Source organism: Leucoraja erinacea, chromosome 2, assembly GCF_028641065.1.
Source record: "Leucoraja erinacea ecotype New England chromosome 2, Leri_hhj_1, whole genome shotgun sequence".
Classification (NCBI taxonomy): domain Eukaryota; kingdom Metazoa; phylum Chordata; class Chondrichthyes; order Rajiformes; family Rajidae; genus Leucoraja; species Leucoraja erinaceus.
Window position 1 is genome coordinate 127766978 of NC_073378.1, and position 14421 is coordinate 127781398.

General features: G+C 44.2%; 1 protein-coding gene across 1 annotated transcript in view; it reads left to right on the plus strand.

The window, feature by feature from the left end:
* The first annotated feature begins 5901 nt into the window (after positions 1 to 5901).
* The window catches only part of ccny (cyclin Y), a 214186-nt gene continuing 205666 nt past the window's right edge, over positions 5902 to 14421 (plus strand). Inside the window, exon 1 of the mRNA XM_055665294.1 lies at positions 5902 to 6311. The gene's annotated coding sequence lies outside the window, so the exon portion shown is untranslated. The remainder of the gene's footprint in view (positions 6312 to 14421) is intronic.

The window sequence follows — 14421 nt, forward strand, 5'->3', positions numbered from 1 at the left end:
TTCTCCTAGGGAATCCTGCAAGAAAACTGCAAAACTAATTTTGCACCGAGACACACAAAATGCTGGAGTAACTCAGCACGGGACGGACAGCATCCCTGGAGAGAGGGAATGCATGACGTTTTTGGTCAAGACCCTTCTTCAGACATGCTCGACCCGAAACCTCTGTCACGCATTCCTTTTCTCCAGAGATGCTGCCAGTCCCACTGAGTTACTCCAGCATTTTTTGTGTCAATCTTCGGTGTATAAACAGCATCTGCAGTTCCTTCCTACACATACCAATTCTGCAGTTTCCATCACTCCAGGAGGAGTCACTCATAACAGCATACACAATCATCTCCATTTTCATAAGGTCAGAAGGGATATGAATAGAATTAGGCCATTCAGCCCATCAGGTCTACTTCACCATTCAATCATGGCTGATCTATCTCTCCCTCCTTACTCCATTCTCCTGCCCTCTCCCCATAACCTCTGACACCCGTACTAATCAAGAATCTATCTATCTCTGCCTTAAAAATACCCATTGCCTTCTGTGGCAAAGAATTCCACAGATTCACCATCCTCTGACTAAAGAAATTCTTCCTTTACATGACGAGGCTATGACCTCTAGCCAAAGAATTCCACTGATTCACCATCTTCTGACTAAAGAAATTCCTCCTCATCCTTTAATTCTGAGGCTATGACCTCTAGTGCTGGACTCTCCCACAAGTGGAAACATCCTCTCCACATCCACTCTAACCAAGCCTTTCACTGTTTCAATGAGGTCCCCCCCTCATTCTTCTAAACTCCAGCGAGTACAGGCCCAGTGCCGACAAATGTGATTTGTGACGTAATTGCTTCCTTGTGAATGCACTGAGGAATAGCAAGCAGATGTTCTGCATATTAGGCTGGAACAGCTCAGCCTTGGTTTGATTCAGTCATTGTTCATATGGTTTCTCATGGTTCCAGTAAAACAGTTACTCAAAACTAATGTTTGCAATTTCCTTCTGAAGATTAACGGCACACAAATGGGGGCGGCACGTGGGCGCAGCGGTAGAGTTACTGCCTTACACCAGCACCGGAGACCCGGGTTTGATCCCGACTACGGGTGCTGTCTGTACGGAGTTTGTTTGTTCTCCCCGTGACCACGTGGGTTTCCTCTGAGATCTTCGGTTTCCTCCCACACTCCAAAGACCAACAGGTTTGTGGGTTAATTGGCTTGGTAAATGTAAAAATTGTCCTTAGTGTGTGTAGGATAGTGTTAATGTGCGGGGATCGCTGGTCGGCGCGGACTCGGTGGGCCGAATTGCCTGTTTCCGTGCTGTATCTTTAAACTAAACTAAAAAATAATTAAACAAATCACACCGACCTGTGGTATACAAACTATGGCCCAAGGCTACAGGTCTGGCCTGTGTGACGTCTCCTTCTCCTCTGCCCCTCGGCAAAGGCAGAGGGGTTCCCCTGTGTTCATCCCAGAGCCTGCGAGCTATATGCCCAGCTGTTTGTAGGTAGCGAGAGGAATGTTAAAACTGTTCCTGGCACATCAATTAGAACTGTGCTGAAACAGCTACATTTCTCAAAAAGAATGCTTCGTCGTTGCAGATTGTGCCACTTACAGTAGCACCAGAGAAATAAACTTACTTGTAGGCTAAGGGCCAGCATTCTGGACCATTGATCCCAAAACACAAGTACAAATCCTACTATGGCAGCCAGAGAATTAAAGGCCAACTAATTAAGTAAATCTGGAAATTATTAGTAACCATGAAATTACGAAATTAACTTATTGGGTTCACTCTTGTCCTTTTATGGAAGAAAATCTGTCATCCTAAGAGTGGCCCATCAAAGTCACTGACTTAACTGCCTCCTCAGTCCAGAGGTAACTATGAAATCTGGTCAGCAAAACAAAACACACCAGTGGGCAGTAGGTGGCGCAGTCTCTGTGGGGGAGAAGAATTGTTGGCATTTCAGGGTTGGAGATTCTTCATCTGGACTGAGACTGGAGTGAAAAGGTAGCTGTTTAGTTTAACCCGAAGATAGACACAAAAAGCTGGAGTAACTCAGCGAGACAGGCGGCATCGCTTGAGAGAAGGAATCGGTGACGTTTCGGACCGAGACCAGTTTAGTTTAGCTTAGACCAGTTTAGTTCAGCCTTCAGACCAGTTTAGTTTAGTTTAGAGATATAGCGCGGAAACAGGCCCTTCGGCCCACCGTGTCCGCACCGACCAGCGATCCTCGCACACTTACACTATCTTACAGGCACTGGGGACAATTTACAATTCACTACAATATTGGACTGTGGGAGGAAACCAAAGATCTCGGAGAAAACCCACGCGGTCACGGGGAGAACGTACAAACTCCGTACAGACAGCACCCGTAGTCAGGATCAAACCCGGGTCTCCGGCGCAGTAAGCACCATAAGGCAACAACTCTACCACTGCGCCACCGTGTCGCACAACGTGCTGCTATGAAGAAGAGCGAGGGAGAGCAGTGAGACAGGGGCTGATGCGTGACGGGTGGACTGAGGAAGGATAAAGGATGAGGGGCAGGTAGGTGGGAGAGGGATGGGAATAGAGTTGGGGGACTGAGGCAGGTGCGTCATAGGTGGAAGTAGAGTCAGACTGTGTTGGGACTGCTGGGTGAAGGTGGGGAGAAAGGTGATACCCAGGGACGCAAAGGCTACAAATGTTGGAATCTGATCACCGGTGAAGTTGATAATAGAAACCATTAAAGGTGGATGGGGGAGAGGATACAGTAAGTCATGTATGTGGGTGGGAGAGTGAGAGGGCTGATTTCTTTTTTAGGGGACTGGAGCGGGCATATGGAGAAGGGAACAAAAATGGAAAGGCTGGAGGGGTGTTGGAAGAGGAGGAGAGACAGAGAGGGGCAGAGAGACAGGGAGAGGCAGAGAGAGGCAGAGAGAGAGACAGAGAGGCAGAGAGGGGCAGAGAGAGGCAGAGAGAGACAGAGAGGCAGAGAGAGACAGAGGGTGAAAGAGTGTAGAGGTTACCTGGAAATTGGAACATTCAATGTTCATTCCATTGAGTTGGAACTCACCCATGCAGAAAATGAGATGCTGTTCTTCTCGTTGGCGTCGGGCCTCATCCTGGCAATGGAGTGGACCGAGAACAGACAGGTCGGCGTAGGAATGGGAAGGAGAGTTGAAGTGGCTTGCAAAGGTGAAATTGGGATTGGCCATTGTGCACATGGCTTCTTCTTGCCGTCGATCTTCACCCCTCCTCGGTCCAACTATCACCTACCGACCCCTGTCTCACCCCTCCCCCACTTATGTTTATACTGACTACCTCCCCTCTCCACTACCAGTCTGCTCCAGATTCCAGTGACTCAGGTCTCTTGTGCATCCATTTCTTTTCATCTGACTCGCAATAAGGTTACCACGGAACATTGGCGGCACAGCTACGATAATAATACCAACTTGTACTCAGAACTGCAAAGGACAGATCAGGGCAGCAAGAGGAATCATTGAAAGGCAAAGGGTCGAAGAATCAAGCCACTGTTGGCCTTTTTCAAGTTAAAAAACCCTCACAAGCAATTACTCGCCAAAGAATTGCTCGATCAAGTCATCAGGCAAACATCAAAGTTCAAAGAACTGAAGAAAAATATAAATTAAAACAAAATTGCAGATGCTGACAGTCTGAAATAAAAACATTAAAAAAATGGAAATACTCAGCATTATCTGTTGAAAAAGCAGGTGTTATCATGTGATAGGAGAAGAATTAGGCCATTCGGCCCATCAAGTCTACTCCGCCATTAAATCATGGCTGATCTATCTGTCCCTCCTAACTTCATTCTCCTGCCTTATCCCCATAGCCCCTAACACCTGTAATAATGGCATCCGTTATGGCATCCTTTCACAGAAGTGACCTGATGAGTGTTTCATGCTTTCTTTATAATGTCTTTATTACTGATGGCTAATGGATCTTGCTTCCGTTTGTGACGTATGCAACAGAGAATGTTTATCTGTAGGTGTTTCTGCAATTGTGCAACGCTTTCAGTGACAGAATAACAAATGCACATGAATCACCTTGGATATAAAGAATGGAAGCACGTAGGAAGGAACTGCAGATGCTGGTGTACACTGAAGGTTGCAGGTAGTGGAAGATAAGACCTTTTTTTCACCCAGTTTTATTCCACCAGGGAGGTCTTACCGTCCACTACCTGCAACCTCCGGCAACCACCTTCAACTAGCATCGCAACCGGCTTCAACTAAAAAATTACCGATTTTTAAAACGGCAACCTATTTTTAGTCGCGACCGGTTTTGAATTTTTTGAAATAATCGCCGGAACATAGAAGAAGCGGAAACCACTTTCGACCATTAGTGAGACGGACAAAACCTCCGGGAACCGCACGGAAACCTTGGGTGGGGCACAAAGTCTCCAGAGGTTTCCGTTCAGGTTTCCTAAGTGGGACAGGGGCATTATGGAGAATAGGCATGGAGACTATTGAGGTACAAACAAATCATAAACGGGATCTGAGGGTAAGATGTAAATGATGGAGGTTGTAGCGGCACCTGGTGATGCCTTGGGGTAGTCAAACCCTCGGATTGACTGCTCCAGTAACGTGGGCGCGGGGAGCGTTATTCAACTTAATGCCGAGTTAATTCATTCTAGCGCAAGTGGATGCAACATCGTTTTGTCGGCTGTCTTAGCGACTCGAGTTTATTCATTGTTTTACCGTTCAAAATAAAACCCTTTGAATTCACTCATCGTCTCGGCTCGCCAAAAGGTAATGTTTTCATTCACAATTTAAAAAAAATTTCAGGCACTGGAGAACATCAGCTCATTGTCCAATTTATGATGGAAAGTACAGTATGTGTAAATCACAAATCATAAATATGGTGCAAAGAAATACCTAATTCACAAACGGCTAATATTTCAAAATGATTGGTAAGATGCTGGTTGGACTAAAAATACAAACTTTTTGCCCTTCGAAGACTGATAATAGTTTTAAAAATGACTTGAAGCACATTATGCTGTGAAATGCATTCAAGTTCCAAATACAATTCCCTGCATTTTCAGTAGAACCATCAGTGCCTGGCAGTTGCTTAGTAACAGCCCCTACAGAAACAAGACTATTAATAACGTCTACATTTCTCTCTTTATATATGTAACTGAAAAACATAAATATCTGGTGAAAAATGGTTTACATTTTACATGGTTAAAATAAAACATGTTTGAGTACAAGCGTAGGGGTGATTTGTTTCAATCGCATAGAGTCCTTAATTCTTGATTATAAGAAGAGTAAGAGATATTCTCATTGAATTGCACAATATTTTTAAGGGGTTTGACAAATTAGACGATGTTCCCCTTGGCTGGGCTGTGGAACGTCTGTGGTCACAGACTCCAAATACTGGTTCGGCAATCAGGGACAGAAATGTCTTTACCCAGAAGGAGTACATTTTTGGAATTCCCCACCCGTGGGCCCTGTCAACAAAGTTGTTTCAAGATGCCGATATGATTGATTGTTAGATAGTGAGTTAATCGCAAAGAGATGTGGGGTGATGCAGAAGTGTGTGGGCCTGAAGGAAAAGATCAGCCACCATCTTCCTGCATGATAGAGCTGACACAGCGTGCTGGACAGTATGCTCCAGTTTCATGTTTGCAGGTACAACATTCACTGATGCCTCCACTGTTTGATTGGGAACAAATTGCCCGCAAGGCTAAATATAAATATAAAGCTCATATAGTGAAGTGCATGGAGGGGAGGGGGGGGGGGGGGGAGGGGGGGGGGGAGGGGGAGGGGGAGGGGGGGGGGGAGGGGACGGGGGGGGGGAGGGGGTGGGTAGGGCCATTATTCTCAATCTGCACTTTCTCCATAACTACAACACTTTTTTTCTGCACTCAGTTTATTTTCTCTTGTATTCATGTGTTGTAATATCTCAGACAAACACAAAATGCTGGAGTAACTCAGCGGGCGGGACAGGCAGCATCTCCGGAGAGAAGGAACGGGTGACGTTTCGAGTTGAGACCTTTCCTCAGTCTTCCTCGGGGGCGAGGGAGACTGGAGATATATGGATGGGTACAAAGTGTGAATGTAAGGTGATATCTCATCTGCTGGGACAGTACGCAAAGCAACGTTTTTCACTGTTTCTCAGTACACATCATAATAATAAACCAAACCAAGCCAAATGGTCCCAAAGGGACACAAAGTGCTGGAGTAACTCAGCAGGTCAAGCAGCATCCCCGGAGGACACGGATAGGTGACGTTTTGGGTCGAGGCCCTTCCTCAGATTTGCGCAGACAAAGGATGCAGCACCTGTGAACCAGATGGCACTTTCCGTGCTGCAAATAATCATTGGACAGCAGTCTAGTCCCAGGTATGTACGTGTGGGTATGTGTATATATACACACGCTGAACTGTTTTTCGCATTTATTATATTGTTTACAGTGTACTGTGTTTACATATTCTGCTGTGATGCTGCAAGTAAGAATTTCATAGTTCTATCTGGGACATATGACAATAAAACACTCTTGTCTCCCTGGGCTTGTTCCATAGATTGAGCCACCCCTTTATCCAAAACTGCATCAGTTAACTTTTTATCTTCCCCAATCTGCCCCTCCCCTCTCCATTTCCCCTCCTCCTGATTTAAGCTGTTGCCTCAGATTCCTTACATCCATCCATATCCGCGACACTTTCCCGTGTACTCCATCTACATGGCAGCCCGTGTGGTTCCCAGGGTGGGAGCTCATTGACGTCACTCCCCAGCAGGCAATGTGCAAATGAGACAGCAGCTGCCAGCTCAGGAAGCAGCTGCCTTCTGTGAACTTGCACATTGGCTTCTAACGCACCTCAGCAGGAGAAAACCACAAAAGCAAGGGGACAGAAAAGTACAACTCAAGAACAGGCTCCGAGGCCCACTATGTTTGTGCTGACCACGATGCCTGTAAATGTTCTGTTTCACTTTGGCAGCCTCCAACCCAGCGGTGTGAATATTGATTTCAAGTAACCCTTGCTTCCCCCCCTCTCTCCATCCCTCCCCCACCCTCGTTCTCCGACCGGTTTCACTGTCCTTCCGATTAATTTTTACTGATTGTAAGCCTCCTTGTCACCTTCCCTTCAGCTAACAATGAACCATTCTACATTTCCTTACCATTGTCTGCTTTGATCTGTCATTTTCACACCTAACCCTTCCATGTCTCTAGACTCCCTCTCCTCTGACTTTCATTCTGAAGAAGACCCGAGACATCACCCATTCCTTCTCTCCAAAGATGCTGCCTGTCCCGCTGTGTAACTCCAGCATTTTGTGTCTATCTTCGGTGTAAACCAGCATCTGCAGTTCCTTCCTAAACAATGGTTTATATCCCTGCATTCCTTCCCTTTCCATGTGGCTCTCTAAATGCCTCTTAAAATTGCTATTATATCCACTACCCCCTATCCCCCCTGGCAGCATGTTACAGGCATATATCATTCTCTCTGTAAAAACTTCCTTTACAAATCTCCTGCAAACCTTCCCCCTCTCACCTGAAAGTTATGCCACCTGGTATTTTACATTTTCAACCTGGGAAAATGACTCTGACTGTCTACCCTATCTATGCCTCTCGTAATTTTATATACTTTTATCTGGTCCACCCATCAACCTCCCTGCTCCACAGAAAAGAATCAAAGTTTGCCCAATCTCTCAGAGGAAACATAGAAACATAGAAAAATAGGTTTAGGCCATTCGGTCCTTTGAGCCAGCACTGCCACTCAATATGATCATGGCTGATCATACAAAATCAGTACCCCGTTCCTGCTTTTTCCCCATATCTCTTGATTCTTTTTGCCTTGAGCTAAATCTAACGCTCTCTTGAAAACATCCAGTGAATTGGCCTCCACTGCCTTCTGTGGCAGAGAATTCCACAGATTCACAACTCCCTGGGTGAAAAAGTTTCTCCTCATCTCAGTCCTAAATGGCCTACCCCTTATTCTTAAACTGTGACCCCAGGTTCGGGACTCCCCCAACCCCGGGATCATTTTTCCTGCATCTGGCCTGTCCAATTCTTATCATTTTATATGTTTCTATGAGATTTCCCTCTCATCCTTCCAAATTCCAGTGAATACAAGCCCAGTCGACCCATTCTTTCATCAGTCCCGCCATCCTGGGAATTAACCTGGTGAACCTACGCTGCACTCCCTCAATAGCAATAATGTCCTTCCTCAGATTAGGAGACCAAACTTGCACGCAATACTCCAGGTGCGGTCTCACCAGGGCCCTGAACAACTGCAGTAGGACCTCCTTGCCATTAGCTTTTTTCACTGCCTGTTGTACCTGCATGCTTATTTTTAGTGACTGATGTACAAGGACATTCAGGTCTCATTGCACCTCCCCTTTTCCTAATCTGACACCATTCAGATAATAATCTGCCTTTCTGTTCTTGCCACCAAAGTGGATAACTTCCCATTTATCCACATTATACTGCATCTGCCATGCATCTGCCCACTAACCCAACCTATCCAAGTCACCCTGCAGCCTCATAGCATCCTCCTCGCAGCTCACTCTGCCACCCAGCTTTGTGTCATTGGCAAACTTGGAGATGTTACATTTAATTCCCTCGTCTACATCGTTAATATATATTGTAAATAACTGTGGTCCCAGCACCGAGCCTTGCGGCACCCCACTAGCCACTGCCTGCCATTCTGAAAAGGACCTGTTAATTCCTACTCTTTGCTTCCTGTCTGCCAACCAGTTCTCTATCCATGTCAATACCCTACCCCTAATACCATGTGCTCTAATTTTGATCACTAGTCTCTTATGTAGCCAAATAGTCTCCTAATAACCAAAACTCTTTAATCACGAGACAGTATTGTGGTGAACATTTTCTACAGCCCCTCCAAAGGCTCAGCATTCTTCCTGTAATGGGATGGTCTGAACTGCACCCAATACTCCAAGCGTGGCCTAACCAAAATTGTACTCAGCTTCTACATGGCTTCCCTACTTTCATACGCAATTAAAGCAACCCCTCCTTTATCACTCCATCCAATTGTGTTGCCACTTTCATGGAGCCAAGGACTTGCACCCAAAACCCCCTGTACACCAATGCTCTGAAGGATCCAACATTTACTGCACTCTTGCCCCTCACCTTTGATCTCCCAACGTGCAACACCTCACACTTCTGCAGATTAAATGCCATCCGCGATTTCTCCACTCAAATTTCCAACTGATCTATATCTGGCTATGTCCTTTGACAACCTTCATAATCATCCACAATCCTTCTCATTTTTGCGTTGCCTGCCAATTTATTAATCAGCCCATCTGCATTTGTCCAAATCATTTGGCTATATCACACACTGTGGAACGCCACTGGTCACAGACCTCCAGTCGGAATAACACCATTCCACCACAACACCATGGAGAGAAGAAATTGGTGACGTTTTGGGTTGAGAGCCTTCTTCACATTTCAGATTCAGATTCTTCATTGTCATTACAGAGACAACAAAATGCATTTGTCAGTCTGAAGAAGGGTCTTGACCTGAAATGTCACCCATTCCTTCTCACCAGAGATGGTGCCTGTCCCGCTGAGTTACTCCAACATTTTGTGTCAATCCTTGGTGTAAACCAGCATCTGCAGTTCCTTCCTACCATTCCACCATGACTCTTTGTCTTCTATGGGCAAATTAGTTTTGAATCTACCAACACACCACAAATATCATGTGCCATAATCTTCTAGTTCAGTCCGTGCTTCTTCAAATGTGAATAAATCTTATCCCGAAGATGCTTCAATTGATCAATATTTTTATTACATACAAAAAATGGCACATATTTAGTCACCCAAAAAAGGGTGAAATCTTTTTTTATTTTATTTTTAATTTTTATTAGAAGTAAGTACAATAATATGACACCATAGGTACCTAGTATATATTGGCATGTTACAATTCATGTACAGCTTCTTATTATTTTTATTTTAGCAATAAAAAGGAGACAGAAAAAGAATAGAAAAGAAATAGAGAAGTGTGTGATATCAGAAAGTGAGAAAAGGAAAATGAGAAAAGAAAGAAAATGACGAGAAAAGCAGAGGGTAGAAAGCAGAAGAATAAAGGAGAGATAGCTATTTGTTATTCTTGACCACCCAGTACTGAAACGGGTCTTTTCTACATTTGTATTGCACCATATGCTTCTAAGAAGTCGACAAATGGAGACCAAATAAAATGGGTGAAATCTAACTTCCATTTTTGTCTACCTCCTCTTTCTCTAGTTTTATCCTCCTGGTGTTACAAGAGAGACAAGAGACCGCAGATACTGGAATCTTGAACAAAAAAATAAATGCTGGAGGAACTTAGCAGTCTGTGGAGAGAAATGGACAGAGGACATCTTTGGTCACAATTCTCCTTCCGCAGATGCTGCCTGACTTGCTGAGTTCCTCCAGCAGTTTGTCTTGTGGTCATTGTTACTAACTTGGCCACATCCTTAAATGAGTAGACAGATGTCAAATATTTATCTCTTATCTTAATTATGTTCCCTGCCTCCGTGAAAGTCTACTTTTTGGCTTCTAGTTTGCCACATTCTTTTTTTGATTAACTCTCTGTGGTATTTTGTGTTTACAAACTTCGATTATATTATATTCTATTATATTAGCCACCAATCTATTTTCATCATTTGTCTCTTTTATTCCAATTTGTTGATCTCTGTATTTTCTACATTTGGCTTGGTTCCCCACTTCTTCATTGCTTTTGAATCGGAAATGAAAATAGAAATGTCAGAATATAAAGAAATGTAGAATGCTTCATTTCAACCACAAAAAAAGCCTGGACTGACCACATCTGCAATACTTTGGTTAATTTCTGGATATTGTGCAACAAATATTGGGCAGCACAGTGGGGCCATTGCTGCCTTACTACGGATGCTGTCTGAACACAATTTGTACGTTTCCCCAGTGACCGCGTGCGTTTTCTCTGAGAACTTTGGTTTCTTTCTACATTCCAAAGACGTACAGATTTGTAGGTTAATAAGTGTAAATTGTCCCTAGTGTGTGTAGGATAGAATTAACGTGCAGGGATCACTGGTCGGTGCAGAACCATATAATATAACCATATAACAATTACAGCACGGAAACAGGCCATCTCGACCCTTCTAGTCCGTGCCGAACACATAATCTCCCCTAGTCCCATATACCTGCGCTCAGCCCATAACCCTCCATTCCCTTCCCATCCATATAACTATCCAATTTATTTTTAAATGATAAAAACGAACCTGCCTCCACCACCTTCACTGGAAGCTCATTCCACACAGCTACCACTCTCTGAGTAAAGAAGTTCCCCCTCATGTTACCCCTAAACTTCAGTCCCTTAATTCTCATGTCATGTCCCCTTGTTTGAATCTTCCCTACTCTCAGTGGGAAAAGCTTTTTTACGTCAACTCTGTCCATCCCGATAGGCCGAAGGGCCTGTTTCCGTGCTTTATTTAAGTTTAAACTTGAACTTAAAATAATATCTTTGCCTAGAAGGGGTAGACAATAGGGCGAACAAAATATTAACTGGGCACTAAAGGTGAAATGAAGAAAGTTTACCTTCAGCTATTATTTCCTGAAATATAGAAAGTTACGAGTGAGATTTCTTGCGATTTTGCAACAGGGGAATGAGAATCTCAGTTTCAGGTTAAGGGGTGACTAAAGGGTGAGGAATTTCCAAAACAAAAGGTAAGCTGTCAACTTAAAAAAGACCAGCCAATGGACAAAGGGAGATGAATGAATTAAAAAAATATTCAGCTTAAAGAGAGAAGATTTGAGAGCCTGCATGGCTAATTAATATGTGTGCAAATTGATGTTTACTATGTGTCAGTTCATCTTGTTTTGATACTAGGCTACTCAATCTACCTCCACAACTACCATGGCAGTGCATTCCAGATTAATCGGAATTAACTACGCACTACATGTAACCTATGTTCTGCTGTTTTTGCAACTGCCCCAATTCTATGTCTTCTCGTGTTGAACCATCTGCTATTGGGACCTATTTTCACTGAGTGTTCTATTGACTTCGTCTCCATTTGAAATATGTCATTTAGATCTGATTGAAATCTCCTTTGTTTCACGGAATATAGGTCCAGCCCTCGACCATCTATATATCTGAAAACCCTCATTCCAAGAATCATTTCAGTAAATCCCTTCTGCATCCATATTGATATTCTGTATGCCTCTTTTAATTAAAAACAGTGAACAATATAGCCCATGGTAGGAAGACAGACACAAAATGCTGGAGTAGCTCAGATCCCAAACTTTTCGACCCGAAACATTGCCCATTCCTTCTCTTCAGAGATGCTACCTGACCCGGTGAGTTGCTCCAGCATTTTGTGTCTATCTTTGTGTAAATAGCTCATTCTAAACTCCCCCAGTCTAGCTTCAGTCAATAAAATACTGAATCAAGCACTTGCACAACTAAACTTTATTTTGAATAACACAACAACAGTTCCCTCCTACTACACCTAACCACCGCGGATTTGATCCTTGTATCTGCTTGGCCAAGCCCTTCCAGCCCCGTGCAAGCAGAGACACTCCAAAAGGTCATGTAGTCCCAAGCGTTCTTCCAGAAGATCAACATCGGACCTCGTAGGAGCTACCTTTTATAGGTCCCTGAACCTTGAGGGGCCGAACCACATGGGTGTGGTCTCTATACAGTCCAATAACATATATCGATTAACACAGTACATGATAGACAGTTCCCTAACCCAATAATACAGTAACTAATACATTGTATTCCAAAGGAGCTGCCAGAAGGAAGCAAACATAGCAACATGTGCCCTGAGATTCAGACAGTTCCTCCAAGGCTCACCAGTCGACCAATCATCAATTAACAGGATGACCATCCCGCAATATTATTTATACTATGTATATCTGGTTTGCAGTGGCCCAATCAGTTCCATGCAATTTACACCTTATTGTAAGAACCTGCAGGTGTCCCATTCTTTCCCTACAGCTCTTCTCTAGGCCACAGGCAAACTGGCACCATTCAGCAGCTGGTCCCAGTTCTGCAAAAGGCACATTTAACTTGACCAAAATGGCCTAGCAGCACACAAGCCTTTACTCAATTTTAATGTCCTGGCTGCTCCAATTTAGCCAGGATTAACATTTGGTTTAAAGCAGTATTTGCATTTCCTTCCTAGACGTAGTCCATGGTAGGATATTTATATTGTTTAAAACAATGAATCTTCTCTTTGCTGGAAATATCATGGCCAGAAGCATTTAAAAGCACACATTATGCCTTGACCATAGTAACTGATGGATTTTTAATTTACAGTAGTGATGTCAATGAACTTTAATTATATTTCAATGGTGTCAAGTCAAGTCAAGTCACTTTTATTTCTATAGCACATTTAAAAAACAACTCTCGTTGGCCAAAGTGCTTTACATTGGTGGAGGTACTAACATTGGTTCATAGATTAAGTACATACATAAATACATACATATAGCCCTCCCTCAGAGGACGTCAAGAAAGGCTTGAGAGTAAAGATGGGTTTTATGTGTCGATTTAAAGGAGGGGGCAGTTCCGATGGGAAGGGAGATGCTGTTCCACAGTGTAGGAGCTGCAACCGCAAAGGCGCGGTCACCCCTGAGCTTATGCCTAGACCGCGGGATGTTCAGTAACCCCAAGTCGGCCAATCTGAGGGACCTGGAGGTGGTGTGGTGGGTAAGCACTTTTGATGTAGATGGGGGCAAGCCCATTAAGGGCTTTGTAGACATAAAGAAGGATCTTGAAATTTATTCGTAACCGCATATGGAGCCAGTGGAGAGAGGCCAGAATCGGAGTGATGTGGTCCCTTTTTCGGGTGCCCGTCAGGAGTCTCGCTGTGGCATTTTGGACCAGTTACAGGCAGGACAGGGAAGATCGGCTGATGCCAGTGTAAAGGGAGTTGCAGTAATCTAGGCGGGAGGAGATGAATGTGTGGATGATCTTTTCGAGGTGGTCAAACTGTCATTCAGTGAATCTGCCTAGATATTTCAGATTAATCTTTCCTGCAGATTTTAGATGTGATTTAATGACTGGGTGTTCCCAGTGTGGGTGTGGGTGATACCATTCATTAAAGTACAGCTCTGCCGCACAGTTATTTATATCGCTCAGTGTCAGAAAAATGGCCTGGAAATTCAAATCTGCTGTGCATATTTCATGTGTGTCTAATGCCCGTCCCACTTAGGAAACCTGAACGGAAACCTCTGGAGACTTTGTGCCCCACCCAAGGTTTCCGTGCAGTTCCCGGAGGTTTTTGTCAGTCTTCCTACCTGCTTCCACTACCTGCAACCTCCGGCAACTACCTGCAACCTCCGGGAACCGCACGGAAACCTTGAGTGGGGCGCAACGTCTCTAGAGGTTTCCGTTCAGGTTTCCTAAGTGGGACAGGGGCATAAGGGTCAAGAGTTGTGGTGGTGTGTTGGGCTGTTGGTGGATTTGGGTATAAGGGAGAATTTGCACTTACTCCTTTCTTCAAGTCCATACCTGGCCCATTGCATTGGTCTCCATAG